The sequence below is a fragment of the Lycorma delicatula genome, chromosome 6 (genome assembly GCF_047948215.1).
Source record: "Lycorma delicatula isolate Av1 chromosome 6, ASM4794821v1, whole genome shotgun sequence".
Lineage (NCBI taxonomy): Eukaryota > Metazoa > Arthropoda > Insecta > Hemiptera > Fulgoridae > Lycorma > Lycorma delicatula.
Window position 1 is genome coordinate 37,473,830 of NC_134460.1, and position 16,985 is coordinate 37,490,814.

At 29.3% G+C, this 16,985-nt stretch overlaps 1 long non-coding RNA gene across 1 annotated transcript in view; it reads left to right on the plus strand.

Moving 5' to 3' along the window:
- LOC142326485 (uncharacterized) overlaps positions 1-16,985 on the plus strand; it is a 64,504-nt gene that overhangs the window by 37,133 nt on the left and 10,386 nt on the right. Inside the window, exon 2 of the long non-coding RNA XR_012756795.1 lies at positions 8,920-9,064. This is a non-coding gene — a long non-coding RNA (uncharacterized LOC142326485). The remainder of the gene's footprint in view (positions 1-8,919; positions 9,065-16,985) is intronic.

Here is a 16,985-nt window from a genome sequence, read left to right on the forward strand (position 1 = left end):
GACTTTTTATCATTCATTTCATGAATAAATCAAATACATATTTGTAGCACTGATTTGTAAACTTGACTTATAATTTATTAATGTAGATACCACATAAAGTTTAATAATGTGATGCCATTTGCAAAATAAATGAGAAGAGATATATTGAAGCATCATATATATATATAAATTAACTTTTTTTCTCTACATGAATATCAATAGAATGTATTTAAGTTACAACCAGATGTAATTGAGTAATTTTTAGAAATTTGTTTTTTACAATTAAAATTTTAATCAGCTGATCATTGTTTGATGGATTGTGTATAAAGTCAATACTGACTGATAATTATGTAATAAATGTTTATATACTGATATTGTACTTTTTTATGCCAAATGTATAATATTGTATGTAAATATTGAATAAATTGAAATCTAAATTGAATCATTTTTTTCTGAAGTTTTAGTGTCATTGACTACTGCAGTTATTAGCTCCTTTCCTTGTCAAAAAAAAAGAAAATATCTCTTACCTCCCTTGTTAAAAAGACTAGCGACATAGTGAGAAGACTAGTCTTGTCAAAACTGATCATCTAATAGACTTCTCAAAGATTTTAGAAAAGTATCCAAAGAAACACAACATGACAAGGGTGTAAAGGATAGGGCCCTTGACATTTAACTGACACATTAAAAGTTGAAGTGCTTTATAAATACTTTTAAAATCCTCTTCAGTTTTCTTAATTAATAAGAATTTTGACATTGCATCATTATCTTTCTTCTCTATGTCACTAAACTCAACTAAACCTGTCACTAAACCTGCTCTTCCTTCTCTTTGCTTGTGAAGACAAAGTCTCTCCAGGATGAAGGGTTTTACATGGACCCTCTGCCATGGAAGATGTGGATGTTGAATTCTCCATAACCTATGTTTTTACTTTTTTGTTAGTATCTAGATTTCTCAATCCCATATGAAGATCATATAATAGTTTTAGAATTCGATATTCTGGTACCAGTTTACCATGTTTATTGTTGTATCTCACAGTTAGATATACACAGTGTCTTAAATTACATTCAACATTATGAATGACTATATTTTTAAAGTTAAAGTAATTCCTCTTTGTATCAGTGTATCTAGCCAAAGCCTCAACGACATTATTCCTTGTAATTTTAAAGGGATATTAAACATTATTTTAAGTATTCTCCTTAAATCTCTTTTGAGTTGTTGCAGAATATATTCTGGGCTAAATAGAATATTGTTATACCATAATTTATAATACTTTGAACTAATGCAAAATAAATAACCCTTTTAATATACACTGGAAAACAATTTTCAAGTTTATAGATTTTTATAAGTATGATTCTGAGGATATTAGTTCTAAGTATATATTAGTTCATCTAATTCTAGTTATTATATTGTAGTTATATTAGTTCATTTAAGTATATCCCTAAAAGTTTAATATGTTTATGGAAGGTTGGGTTAACACATTTACAGGACTGAGTTTCTTTGAAACAGTTGTAAGTGTGGTATTGTAATGATATGTGAATTTTGTATTTAGGATTTTCAAATATGATGGCTTTAGTTTTTAATTTTAAAAACATTAAAACATTAGCATTATTATTAAAATACTAAATTGTTAATTCAAGATACTCTGATTTATTGCTGTATTTATATCCTTATGTACAGTAAACAATTAAGTATCATCAGCACATTGTAAAATATTACCATTAAGAGCTAGATTTGCAAAATGATTCACTTATGTATTGAAAAGGATTGGTGACAAAATACTTCCTTAGACAAGACCAAAAGTTTGATTTAATGGTCCTCTAATAAAGTTCTGAACAAAAACAGCAGTCACACTATATTTAAAATTATCAATCAATAAATTCAGTAATTTGCCTTGAATTTCCATGTTTTTTAAATTTATCGTCACATATTTTATTAAATCAAATGCGTTACTTAAATCTAAGATGACTCCTACCACATGTTTATTATCATCAAAGTTCTGTATACAGATTCAATAAAGTTCTCAAAAAGATTTATTGTGCTTTTACCTAGCATTAAACCATATTGTTCTTTATTTATTAAATTGAACTTAACAACATACAGAGTGAGTCAACAGTATGGAAATCCCTCAACAACTTTAGAACCGTTCCAGATAGAATACTATAACTTTCAGGATAAGGTATCGGTCAACTACTTTATCTTTTGATGAGAAATAGAATTTCAACCCCTACTTGGGGTATAACCTAGGGGTTGTAACTCAAATATTTTAATCGGTAATACTCTCTATGTGATATACCATTATATCTATGATCTTTTTAAGATAAGAAAAATGGTATAAATAAAAAGTTGGTATGTCTCCGACACCCTGGAGTTTGACATCGAGGCCTTCACGGAAAAAAGGAAGGATTGTGTAAGGGTAAACCTAGGTGATATATTTTAAAAAGTTAGTTCTTCATATGCTTCTGACCCAGTTATTGATTTAATGTTTTAATTTATTTTCATACATTGTGAAACCATTTTATTGGAAAAGGTTTTGGTGGTGTAAGTGTTTTTAACATGTTTTGAAGTGTTTGTATTAGTACAAAGTGTTTATGTTAGTAAAGTGGCAAGGGCGTTTTACACCATTGTCATGTTGCGTTTCTTTTAATATCCCTTGACAAGTTTATTTACGGATGGCCTGTTATGACAAGACTAGTCTACTTTGTTGCCTTTTTATCAGGAAGAGGAAAGAAATTTTCCTTTTTGGTGTGAAAAGGGGCTAATGACCACATTGTTCAATGCCTCTAAATTGTTTTTAACACAACATGTCTATTTAATCAGTCAGATAAGTCAAGTTATATATTTGTCATATCTTATGACAAATATATAACTTGTATTATAACTTTAATTATAACTTAAATTCTAATCCTTTCTATAAATTTAAAATAGATCTTGAATATCATCTTTCCCAGTTGTTTTTTTAAATGTTTAAGACATTTATCTTACATGAGCAAATTCTCTCCTAAACATGTGGCCTGAATATTTCTCAAAATTAGGCAACCCCTGTGCACAATGTGCATAAAGTCCTCATCTGCTTGCAGATTACAAAAGGAGCAACTCTAGTGATGTTCTTTCTTACCTGGACTAAAATTTAAATTAAGCAAAGACTCAAAAAATTAAATTTGCTTTATTACTATTAAGATTTAAATTTAAATAGCAGTTCTTTGTACGATCAAAATTTAGTTGTCAGTAAATACTGTGAAACTGAGACATGATAACCTGCTGTTGAAAGATATTATATTTATATTTCATGTAGCTATTCATATCCGATTCAATACCACCCCATCTACTCAGTCAATCCATATCTTTACTTAAAGTATGTATCTCACTTACATGCACCTACTTCTTGTACCACTCAATATCCATTGCTCAATGACTTTGACATCTAAACATTTGGCAGTCTACCCTTAGGCATATTCATTATCTTTAAAATGTAATTAATATGCATCCTAAAATTAAATAAGCACTCAGGATCCCCTGCCGACATAAATTGTGCAGTTCGGAGTCATTTTCAGGTGTGCTAATATTTCATTATAAAAACCCTCTGTACTGATCTTAAGACATCATAATAACCATAACCCTAAATTTGCATCTCTATGACTCTACTACCCGAATAACAAATCAAAACACCTTCCATTTTGCATTCGTGCAGTAGATTTTTAACTATAAAATTATTCCAGATTCCATTTTACATACAACATTACTTTGAACAAGGAACATGCATCTGTTACGTTGTAACAGATGCATGTTCCTTAATGTACTGTGTAAATGGTAATCGTGACTTTATAAATATAACCTTCCCTTTCAAATATTTATACCTAGTAACTATTTTAACTTCAATGTTACCCAGAAGCCATTTCTCATACAAAGTCAAAAGCGGAATTTTTAAATGTAAAGCAGGCTGATTGAATTTCATTTATATGATATCTTAACTGTTTATAGTTTGAGTGCTGTGTACTCTTAAGTCAATGCAAATTTAATGAAACAATCTTATGCTACAACAAAACTATCATGACATATATATTTTTATCAAACTGTATGTTTAATTAAACTTATATTGAAAATTTTATTTTCACGTTGTTTTTTAAACATAAAAATAATATTTTTTATTATCAACTCATCCTTTACTAGTATAATTATTTTTATTGCACATTATTAATCCCTCTACACTATCATTAGTATGTCATGTCAGGATGTAAAAAGTTAGGTCTACCCTGATTAAGCCACCGGCTTGGTCTAGTGGTCTCGTCTTCCCAAATCAGCTGATTTGGAAGTTGAGAGTTCCAGCGTTCAAGTCCTAGTAAAGCCAGTTATTTTTATACGGATTTGAATACTGAGATTGTGGATACCGGTGTTCTTTGGTGGTTGGGTTTCAATTAACCACACATCTCAGGAATTGTCAAACTGAGTATGTACAAGACTACACTTCATTTACACTCGTATATATCATCCTCATTCATCCTCTATTATCTAAACGGTAGTTACCGGAGGCTAAACAGGAAAAAGAGAGGTCTACCCTGATTGGGGTCTACAATTTTGTTATAACTTGAGCGTGATGCATTTTTAATATAATGATTAAAGTTATAAAACTGTTCTTATTCAAAATGTTTATAAAACAATACATTTTTTAAAAGTACTTAAACAAAGTAATTGAAAGGTTTCAAACTAAAAAGTCACTTGAAATACGTATTGGTTAAATATAATTCTTAAAAAAACAAAAAAAAAAATTAAGATTTAACGTAATTTTATGAAAAATAAATGAATAAAAACAATACTAATGAAAATACATTTCTTTATCAAATTTAACGTTTATTTTGCTTTAATTAAGATAACTACTTAAAAAAAATAAAAATAAAATTACCAGTTTATTTAAGTAAAATCTATCTAGGTAGATAAATTATATTGAAACTATCATTTATCATTGTTCGACATGTTTGCCTACAAACTTAACTGTTTCTAAATAACCTGTTACGTAAAAAAAAATATTCAGAGGGAATAGCCCTATCCTTACCCTGACCACGCTTATCCATATTTAGGTCATTAGGTGCTGTAGTTCTTCGATTCATGAGTTCAAATTTTTGAAATTTTAATTTAAAAAAATTAATTTTATTATTTTAAATTAATTATAAGTTTTCAGTCATAACCATAAGATTTTTAGACTAGAAGAGTACAAGCTAAGATATATTTTACAACAAAATTCATTAAAAAATTTGAGTAACAATGAATTATTTTTATCATATTTGGTTTAGATAGGAGTTATAATTGTTTTATAATTTTAATGTAAGTTTTAAATCAGATTATATTGAATTATTTATCTAGGGAAAGTAGTAATAAAACAGTATACATAAATAAATTACTATAAATAAATTACGTTGTGATATCTGATAGTATGTTCGACTAGGTGAAGGTGAAGAAAACAACAGAAACCACTTCATTCCTCACTTTATGTAGTAAGTCTGGAATGGGATGCTTGGGAGTAGTTATACCATTATTAGGAGTAACTATGTTTTGTTTAACATTGCCTTCAACCATTATGGTTTGTACCTAATGTATATACAGCTTTTATGTTAGTGAGGAATGTTTTAATAAATTTTTGGAAAAATGGGTTGATATGTTTGGAAGCTTTTTCAGTCGGTCATTGGAAGTACTACTGGAAATTATATTACTGAAAAATTATGAATCTTTTTTTCATATAACCTTTTTAATTGTTAATAATTTTTCTGGCTGTTGACTGTTTTAATTCAAAAATATGTTTGTTTTAGAATTCATATAAATATTATGGATGAAAAGCAGTAAGGTTTTTTTAAAGTATATATTTAATGCAGAATACAATAAAAATAAAATAAAATTGAAATAATTTGATGAGTCGATAAAATTGAAGTAGTTATGATGGAGTAATTTAAAATGAATTACTAGAAATTTGTTTAAGAAAAAGCTCAGATTTGTATAGAAATAGAATTCATTTACAGAATGTCCTATGAGGTGTGGCCAAACTTTAAGGGACCGATTCAGTATATTAAAATCAACAAAAAGATTCAGGTTCACCTAGCAAAATGCTCTATCTCACTTCATTTTCCTTCTATGTGCTGTTTTCTGTTTTTTAATAAACATTTATATTATGCTCTGTGATAACTAAAAATAGAAATTATTAATAATTTCCTTATAGTTAAATTAATGAATGAAGTGAAAACAGGCACAAAATTATATGACTGCATAATTTTTGTGATCCACTTTAATAATTTCAACAATATTTCAGTTGTTTATAAACCAATTTTGATAAAACTGGTATCACATTGTTTAACATTTTATTTAAAAAAAATAAAATTAAATGCCATCATTTTGGAATTTTCGATGGTAAACGTTACAAGGTAACATTTTAATTTGTTTTGTAGATGTTATTGGGTACATGTAGAGCAAATTTCTTTAAAATTTCTCAAACGTTTTTAAGATATAAATTTTTATTGAAAAAACACAAAATGGTAGAGAGGGGAAAAATTTAATAAAATAGTGCATTGTCCACATGAATGTTTTTGTTTATTTTTATGTCCTGAAATAGTTCCTCAAGATTGGTTATTACCTCCCAGTTCAATCTGTATAAAAACATTTTTGATAAAGTAATAACTCTTAAGAGCATTTACAGTTTAGAGAAATCCAAATCAAAAATTGATTCATATATGATTCTTCTTCTGTTTAATCATAATAAAAACTGTGTTTATCTTTCTGTAATAAAAATAACTATTACAATTAAGTATATTCATCGACTGAAATGTTTCTAGTATTCACTTTTTTCTTTTGTATTAATAAGTAACTTCTTTTCATCCACGTGAGACTTCATTATGATCAAAACATTTTTAAAATCTTAACATAAGGCTATTGGGTAATAAATTCTCCAACCTTAAAAGAACGAGTTTTATAATTTTTATTCCATCTTTCAAACTTAAACATATATATTTTTCTAAACAACAAGATACATACTTTTCATTGTCTATAAAATAATTGAGGTGATTTTAAAAATTAAATTTATTTTTCTTCAAAACACTGGAATTTACTGATTTTTAATTATTTTTTTATAATTCTTTAAAGCTGAATAATTCTTTAAAGCAGAGGATGAAATTTATACTAAACTGTACAGTCATTTAATTCAATCATTATAGAACTATTTTTTGTTTTTTTTTTAATTACAATGTATTAAAAGAATTTGTATGAACCAAGTATTTTATATGAAATGAAAAAAGAATTAGCCGACATTGTTAATCATATAGAAAGAATTGCAGTTGCTAGTCAACATAGTCAAGTTCTTGGTTGAGTTTCAGTTGTAATTTGAACGGTGTATTTGGAACTATAAAGTTTGGAAGTCATTGCGTCGTCAAGAAATTTGGAAGAATATGATAAATTACTGAGGAGAATATATATAAAATCTGGGAACAGAGAACCAATGACAACTGTAATTCCACTTAAATAAAATATGAGTTCTGTAAATAAAGTAACGCAACTGGTTCAGAAAAACGTTTTATTTACAATCCAATTATACATGGGCCTTCAAAATAGTTCCCTTGGGAAGCGACGCAACGCTTCAAACGGGTTTCCCACTCTTCATAGCAGTGTTGAAATTCAGAAACCGGAATATCCTTTAGATGGACGGTTACATTTTTTTCTGTTCCAAAATGATGCCCTTTGAGGTATTTTTTTTTATGTTGGTAATAGGAAAACGTCGCAGGGACTCAAGTCAGGTGAATAAGGTGGTTGAGGAATTATAGGAATGTTTTTTTTTGCCAAACACTCATTAATTGAGAGTGCAGTGTGACAAGTACGTTGTCATGATGCAGCATCCAGTTGTCTTTCATGGATGGTCTCACACAGGCAACTCTTTTCCACAGTCTTTCAAGAATCTGTCGGTAAACATATTGATTTACAGTCTGTCCTGTAGGCAAAAACTCCTTATCGACAATGCCATTACTATTGAAGAAACAAATTAGCGTGGTTTTGATTTTTGGTTTGCTCATTTTTGCTTTTTTGAGTTTAACACGAGTTCAACACAAAACTTGATTACACAACGTTGCTCATGGTTAGTATCGCTCATTTTTGTAAAGCACAACAAAAACTCGTTTCACGATAAGTTTGTTTACATTTCACGTGATAACAATAGACTAAAAATTTTAATACCTAATATAAATCACTTGTTCATATAACACATATGTTTGCAGTGTTGCCACTTTGGCTACCAAAAAAAAAACTAGTCTCATTACTTTATTTACAGACCTCGTAAGTAAAACGTTATTTAGGGGTGTAATATCCAATTAAAACTCAGGAAAGAAAATAAATATTAAATTAAATACTAAATATTAAATATTTAAATTATAAATATTAAATATTAAATATCAGGAAAGAAAATAAATATTAAGTTTGCAATTTAAAGCAAATGCAGTGAAAATTAAATAATATGTCTGCCAGACTTTACTTCTCTCTTTCATTTTGTTTAGTCTCCGGAAACACCGTAAGGTATTACTTCAGAGGATGAGCGAGTATGAATGTAAATGAAGTATAGTGTTGTACCGTCTCAGGTCGACCATTCCTGAGATTTGTGGTTAATTCAAACCCAACCACCAAAAAAACACCGGTATCCACAATCTAGTATTCAAATCGGTATAAATGCCAGACTTTACCTGAAATTACTTAAATAAACTTGACAACAATAAAATAGCAATCCTACTTTACGTCTACTTTGTACTTGACTACTTCAAAAGTACGTTAACGTGTTTGTGAACTTAAAATTCTATAATGTCATGAAAATGTAACAATTGGTTAATAGTTTGAAACTAGAATTTTACTTAGAGTAGTGTATTTAAAATATTTATACAATTTTGTTTTCAATAATAAGATAACAAACTCTTTTTTTATGTCCACAGGTAGATCGTTTTTATTTAAAAATGGAAGAAACGTTTAATAATTCCCTTTGAAACAAACTCCACAATATCTGCAGTCTATTCACTTAAAAACAATGGAACTTGATTGAAACAATCACCATTTGAGGATAACTCAAAATATTACCAAGTAATTATAATTTGGCTGTCTCTTCTTTTTTATTATTAGGCTTTTTTATCTATTAAATTTTGTTAAAATAAGTTGCTCGGATAATATCGTTTTAAGTGCCTATTGCTTATATTCTTTAATTATAGTATTATAATATTCTTAAATTGTATATTCTTGTATTATTAAAAAAAAAATATTTTTTCCTGAATTTGGCGGTCTGTAGATGTACAGCATGTTACATTTATTAAAAAGAACTTAACGCATATCTTAAATAATACTGAAAAATCTTAAATACTGAGAAAATATATTAATCTTGTTTAAATTACAATCAAATTGATACATTAATTAACCGACGATCATGTAGGCGCTGTCTACATGCTGTAGACAGCGCCTACAAAACTCAACAAAATGTATTAGGACGCTCGTAATACATTTTGTTGAGTTCGTCTTTGGACGTGGCGTTAAATAACGGTAAGTTTCTATAATACATAATCATAAAATCTAATATTGAAAATAAATTGTACAGAATTTACAAATTTAATAATTTAAAAATTGCTATCGTCCATAAAGTTGATTGCCAAAAGATTTTGTTTGCTTCGAGTAATTTATTTTTATATTTTTCCCGGATAAATGCGATTACTTAATTTTATCACTGCTATAGTATCCTCATGTAGGAGATCCTGTTCGAATACATTCATCTTTCCCTAACATTATTTCGTATTTCTAAACGAACTTGAGAAGTAAATCGTATAGTATAAGTTATTATTTAGTTACAGAAGAGATTTACAACCAAACAAGACATAAAATTATTTAAATCCTATGTACAATCGTTTATTTTTGGTGTTTACCGTGCAAAATGTTCGTCGAAATGTATATCTAGGTGTTTAAACGTGTCCTATTTTGGAATTTGAGCGTCGTTGGTGAGTATTGCGGGTAGGTAAAAAATAAATTTAATATTTATGAAACCCGTATACTTATGTAAGTGGTAAAGAATCGCTCCATTAAAATATACATGGTCTTTTTATTAAAAACAATCTTACGTGGACACCACATAACTTCCTTGTACGCCTATTATAAATTACATATACACATTTTTAAAAGTACATAAAATGTTATTTTACTAATAACTTCTGTCTTTTTTCGTTTTTTTTTGTTGTTATTGAATTATTTATTGTAAAATCTTTTTACAATCAAAGGTTAATAATTATTAATAAATCAATATATTTACATTTTAAAACATTTAAAAGGAAAAAGAAAAAAGGAAGAATATGTTGTAAGTAAAAAAAAATAAATAAATAAACAGGAAAAAAATGTTGTAAAGAAAGAATAAAAACAGTAAGAGAATATGATAAATATAAATAACAAGAAAACGTAAAGACCAAGGAAAGGATAAAAAGATTAAGAGAGGAGATGAATATAAAGAGAGAAAATTTGAAAACTAGAGAACGTGTGCATAAAATAAGATCAGAAGAATTATATAAAACCAAAGAGTGATTAAATGATTGACAAAAAAAAAATAAAAGATATGATGGCCAACTCCGCCGATTTAAAGAGAATGTCCGACAATATCAGACGAGTAATGAACTAAAAGATAAGAATCGTTTGCAATTTGTCAAAGATGGTGCATGTATTAAAGTGTATATGTTTTTCTTGTGAAAGTTTATTTTTCAGTCATTCTGTAGTTAACTTTAATGTAAATAAAATTAAACGTAAATCCCAGAATAATTAAGATTAAACGAGAAAATCCAAAAATAATACGATTCTAAATTATTATTTTCAGTTATATTAAATAATCAGATGTTTCACCAAATCTATTACATATACACCCTATGTAATAATGCCTATTAAATTACATACACATATTTTTAAAATACATGATTTTATTTCACTAATAACGTCTGATTTTATATATATATATATATATATATATATATATATATATATATATATATATATATATATTTATTGTTATTATTGATAATTACTTATTGTAAAACTTTTTTTACAATTACTGTTTAATAATTATTATTATATCTAAATTAAAAAAAGTTATAAAAAAAGAAAAGGAGAAATCTGATTCGAACCCATGTGCCTTTTCTAGTAAGATAAAATATTTCATTAATTAAAATTTTATTTGGCTATAACTCTGGAACCAATGAAAATAAGTACCACTTGTGATAGATATATCGTTGAAAAGCTCTCAATGACTTGTTATTGCATTTCAGAAAAAGTTCAAAATTCAAACTTTTTTGGATTTTGGGATTTTTTGGGACACTTTTGGTTCAGTCGATTGCAATCAAAATGGGAGGTGCACAATTAGTTGTTACAGCAGTCCTAAATTAAAAAATTCAACATATTACAGCTAATCGTTTTTGAGTCATGCGAGATACATATGTACAGACGTCACTCCGAAGCTAGTCAAAATGCACTCAGGAATGGTCAAAATGGATATTTCCGTTGAAATCTGAAAACCGAAATTTTTGGCGATCACAATACTTCCTTTACTTCGTACAAGAAAGTAAAAAGGTTACTATAATTATTTTATTTCAGCATTTGAAATAATTTGCTTACGAAAACAATTTTTTTTTAAACATTAAGCATGATCTTAGTATATTAGAACAATTTTATTTCTGTAGCCTATCTTGTTTTACCTTTTACACATTCTCAAAAACGATTAGCCGTAGAATATTGACATTTTTTATTTAGGACTGCTGTAACATCTAGTTGTGTACCTTCCCTTTCGATTTGCAATCGACTGAACCAAAAGTGTCCAAAAAAGCCCAAAATCCAAAATAAACTGGATTTTGGATTTTTCTTTAACTGCAGTAATAAGCCCTTACAGTTAGTTTTTCGACGATTATAAGTGGTACTTATGTTTATTGGTTTCTGAGTTATAACCAAATAAAATTCTAATTAATGAAATATTTAGATCTTACAAGGGCACATCGGTTCGAATCAAACTTAATCTCCTTTTTTTTAACTTTTTTTAAATTTAAATATATTGATTTATTAAAAATTTAAAAAAACCTCTCGTTGTAAAAAAAATTTACGATGAATAATAATTCAATAACAAAAAAAAAATTCAGAAATGTTTAATAAAATAAAATTTTATGTACTTTTCATTTAAAAACAATGTTTAATGTAATTTAATAGACGTACAAGGAAGTCATGTGGTGTCTACATCAGATTTTTATTTAACATTACGCTGTATTAAAAAAAAAACCTGAGGCTGATTTTCAGAAATGATTACAAAAACTATTATTTTGAAATGTAATTGTTTTACCTAGTCTATTATTTATTAAATTGTTTCTGTTGATTTTTATTACTATACGTATTATTTATTATTTTTAAATTAACTCTTTGTTAATAACCGATATAAAATATTTAAAATAGATTTGGATTTGTTAAATGATTTCTTTAAAGTAAACAAATTAAAATATAATAAATTAAATAACTTAAAGTAAGTTATGTTATAAAATAGTAAATGTTTTGTAAACTGTCGTAGTGACTGTTTCTGTAGCAGCAGTGCAGGGGCTCTCTCTTATACGACAAATGCGGCGTTTCTTTATCAATTTTTAACAGAATTCTAAAAAAGAAAGACGTTCTCCATTTGACTAGTTTTGTTTATCGCGAAGCTATATACACGACCAAAAAATCATTGAAATCGAAAATTTGTTTTATTTTGAGGATATTTGTAATAGAAAGAAGTTTCTCTTATTGGTTTCGATATGTTTTTTATCCGATAGAGAATAACACGAAAAGATTACAAAATTTAAATGTTACGTAAATGATCTGAAGATTTTTTTATTTGTCATCGAAAATTAAAATGATATATTATAGCGTAATGATATATGTAAGTGAAATCAATCTTAAATTCGTAGTTTTCTTTTTACACAAAAAAAAGAAAATTATTTGGAAGAATTGAATTAAGAAAACACAGCAATTATATGGATACATATTACTGCGTTCCAGAAATCATTAACTCTCATTCGGTAGTAGTTTTTAAAGTAATTTCTGTAGAGTCTTTTCTTTATATTTTTCTAGATGCAGTTTTCTTATCTTACGAACGATATTTTCCTCAAAAAACATTTTGCAAGCCTATTCTTATATTAAAAGTAAAATTAAATTAACTTTCAAAGAATTAAAAAACTGACTAAAAAGAATCCACTAAAAGAAAAAATGGTCGACAAAGATAACTTTTCCGGGAACTTTTTGTAACTTTTCCGGGAAAATTCTGCCTACTGAGTACTTTGCTGTTAGCAGTTTGCAAATTAAATGTATGCAAGTAAAGAATTAAAAAAAAAACCTATTCTTTTTTAATAATGACCATATATTTCCACCCCGGTTTAAGCATTGCCACCAATTATAACCAAGATTAAGTGAGGTTATTGAGCCGTATTCAGAAGAAATCGTACAAATCTCGGTTAACCCGGTCTGAAGATATCAAGCAGAAATATAAGTGAAGAAAACAGCCAAAAATTTAGGCTTATCTCACAACCCTGAATGAAATAGCTCAAACACATAACCGCGAATCGCTCTTTTCCTGAGACTTTCAAGGACACCTTTGTAAAACACTTGGTTGACAGTTTGTCCTGGAGGAACAAATTCTTTATGTATGATATCGCTACTGTCAAAAAAGTAAATCAACATGGTTTTGATCTTTGATTTGCTCATTCGACATTTTTTCGATCGAAGAGATGACGGAGTGTGCCACTCTTCGCTTTGCCGCTTTGTTTCAGGATCGTAATCAAATATTCAGGATTCATCACCTGTGATCACACGATTGAAGAATTCTTGGTTATTGTCAATCATCTCAAGAAGATTAACGCACACGTTTCTTCGATTGTCCTTCTGTTCCGTTGAGAGGTTTTTCGGCACCAATTTCGCACAAACCTTTCGCATGTCCAAATCGTCTGTCAAAATTTTATGTACGGTGAAAGCATTTAAATTTAACTGTTCACTCATCATCCTTATTGTTAAATGACGGTCTGTTCTCACAAGAACCCTTACACGCTCAACGCTTTCGTCAGATTTTGAAGTTGATGGTCTCCTTGAGCGAGGTTGATGATCTTCAGCGTGTTCTCGGTCTTCCAAAAATGATTTGTGCCAGCGGAAAACTTGTGCTGTTGATAAGCAATGTTTCCCATAGACATGTTACAACTTTTCAGAGGTCACACTCGCGGATTTCCCAAGTTTAACAGAAAACTTGATTGCACAACGTCGCTCTAAATTCCGATGCTCTATTTTCGTAACACACAACAAAAACGCAACTTCACTGATGGCGGTGTCAAAAATAATGTGTTGGCTGAACGGAGTTGAAAGTCGTACTGAGCATGTGGAAGGGATGAACAAACCGGTCTAGCACAGACCGGTAGACACAGCATTGTCAGATCGCTCATAGTGTTACCAATCTCATTAATTTTCTCACACACCTCCATGACAAAATCTTTGAGTAACATTTTAAGATACGGGACTCATTAGGTTCATATCTTCCTGTCTACCTGACCGATTTTGACCAAAATTAAACGGCATCAATATTCCATACACAGAATTGTACTAAATTTCATCCGGATCGGTCCACGTGTATCCATAAAATAACAAACAAAAAAAGCAGGCTGAATTACATCCTTCGGGAACTCTTTAACGCTAATTTTTTTTTTCTTTGGAATGTTCATGAACGTCAAAATCTGCGTAAATCCGACGTGGAATGTTGACCTGATTAGCATACTTCCGTTATACACTATACCTACGAAGAAACGGAGAAACTTTCAGGACAATAATGAACATTGGTGACAATAATGAAAAAAGTTAACATAAATATAGGTGTGGTAACGCTTTGTTTTAGAGTTGTCCAAAGATTTCGCCCGGATTTTAGCTCTTCTAATAGAAAGAAGTCCTGTAATTTTTGAGATCCAAATTAAGTAGTAAAGTTGGAGCTTTCTCATGTAATTTGAACTGGGAAATAGGATAAAACAGGTCCCATTACTGTAACTGCAGTAGTTTTTAAGATATCCGACGTAAAACACAAAATTCGATACCGAAAAACAAGTTTTATTAGGTTTGTAGTACAACAGCTTATTGAATGACTAATAAATGCGGAAGATTTAATTACAAAACTTGTTTTTTTTTTTGTCTTCAGTCATTTGACTGGTTTGATGCAGCTCTCCAAGATTCCCTGTCTAGTGCTAGTCGTTTCATTTCAGTATACCCTCTACATCCTACATCCCTAACAATTTGTTTTACATATTCCAAACGTGGCCTGCCTACACAATTTTTCCCTTCTACCTGTCCTTCCAAAATTAAAGCGACTATTCCAGGATGCCTTAGTATGTGGCCTATAAGTCTGTCTCTTCTTTTAACTATAATTTTCCAAATGCTTCTTTCTTCATCTATTTGCCGCAATACCTCCTCATTTGTCACTTTATCCACCCATCTGATTTTTAACATTCTCCTATAGCACCACATTTCAAAAGCTTCTAACCTTTTCTTCTCAGATACTCCGATTGTCCAAGTTTCACTTCCATATAAAGCGACACTCCAAACATACACTTTCAAAAATCTTTTCCTGACATTTAAATTAATTTTTGATGTAAACAACTTATATTTGTTACTGAAGGCTCGTTTAGCTTGTGCTATTCGGCATTTTATATCGCTCCTGCTTCGTCCATCTTTAGTAATTCTACTTCCCAAATAACAAAATTCTTCTACCTCCATAATCTTTTCTCCTCCTATTTTCACATTCAGTGGTCCATCTTTGTTATTTCTACTACATTTCATTACTTTTGTTTTGTTCTTGTTTATTTTCATGCGATAGTTCTTGCGTAGGACTTCATCTATGCCGTTCATTGTTTCTTCTAAATCCTTTTTACTCTCGGCTAGAATTACTATATCATCAGCAAATCGTAGCATCTTTATCTTTTCACCTTGTACTGTTACTCCGAATCTAAATTGTTCTTTAACATCATTAACTGCTAGTTCCATGTAAAGATTAAAAAGTAACGGAGATAGAGAACATCCTTGTCGGACTCCCTTTCTTATTATGGCTTCTTTCTTATGTTCTTCAATTGCTACTGTTGCTGTTTGGTTCCTGTACATGTTAGCAATTGTTCTTCTATCTCTGTATTTGAACCCTAATTTTTTTAAAATGCTGAACATTTTATTCCAGTCTACGTTATCGAATGCCTTTTCTAGGTCTATAAACGCCAAGTATGTTGGTTTGTTTTTCTTTAATCTTCCTTCTACTATTAATCTGAGGCCTAAAATTGCTTCCCTTGTCCCTATACTTTTCCTGAAACCAAATTGGTCTTCTCCTAACACTTCCTCTACTCTCCTCTCAATTCTTCTGTATAGAATTCTAGTTAAGATTTTTGATGCATGACTAGTTAAACTAATTGTTCTGTATTCTTCACATTTATCTGCCCCTGATTTCTTTGGTATCATTACTATAACACTTTTTTTGAAGTCTGACGGAAATTCCCCTTTTTCATAAATATTACACACCAGTTTGTATAATCTATCAATCGCCTCCTCCCCTGCACTGCGCAGTAATTCTACAGATATTCCGTCTATTCCAGGAGCCTTTCTGCCATTTAAATCTTTTAATGCTCTCTTAAATTCAGATCTCAGTATTGTTTCTCCCATTTCATCCTCCTCAACTTCCTCTTCTTCCTCTATAAAACCATTTTCTAATTCATTTCCTCCGTATAACTCTTCAATATATTCCACCCATCTATCGACTTTACCTTTCGTATTATATATAGGTGTACCATCTTTGTTTAACACATTATTAGATTTTAATTTATGTACCCCAAAATTTTCCTTAACTTTCCTGTATGCTCCGTCTATTTTACCAATGTTCATTTCTCTTTCCACTTCTGAACACTTTTCTTTAATCCACTCTTCTTTCGCCAGTTTGCACTTCCTGTTTATAGCATTTCTTAAT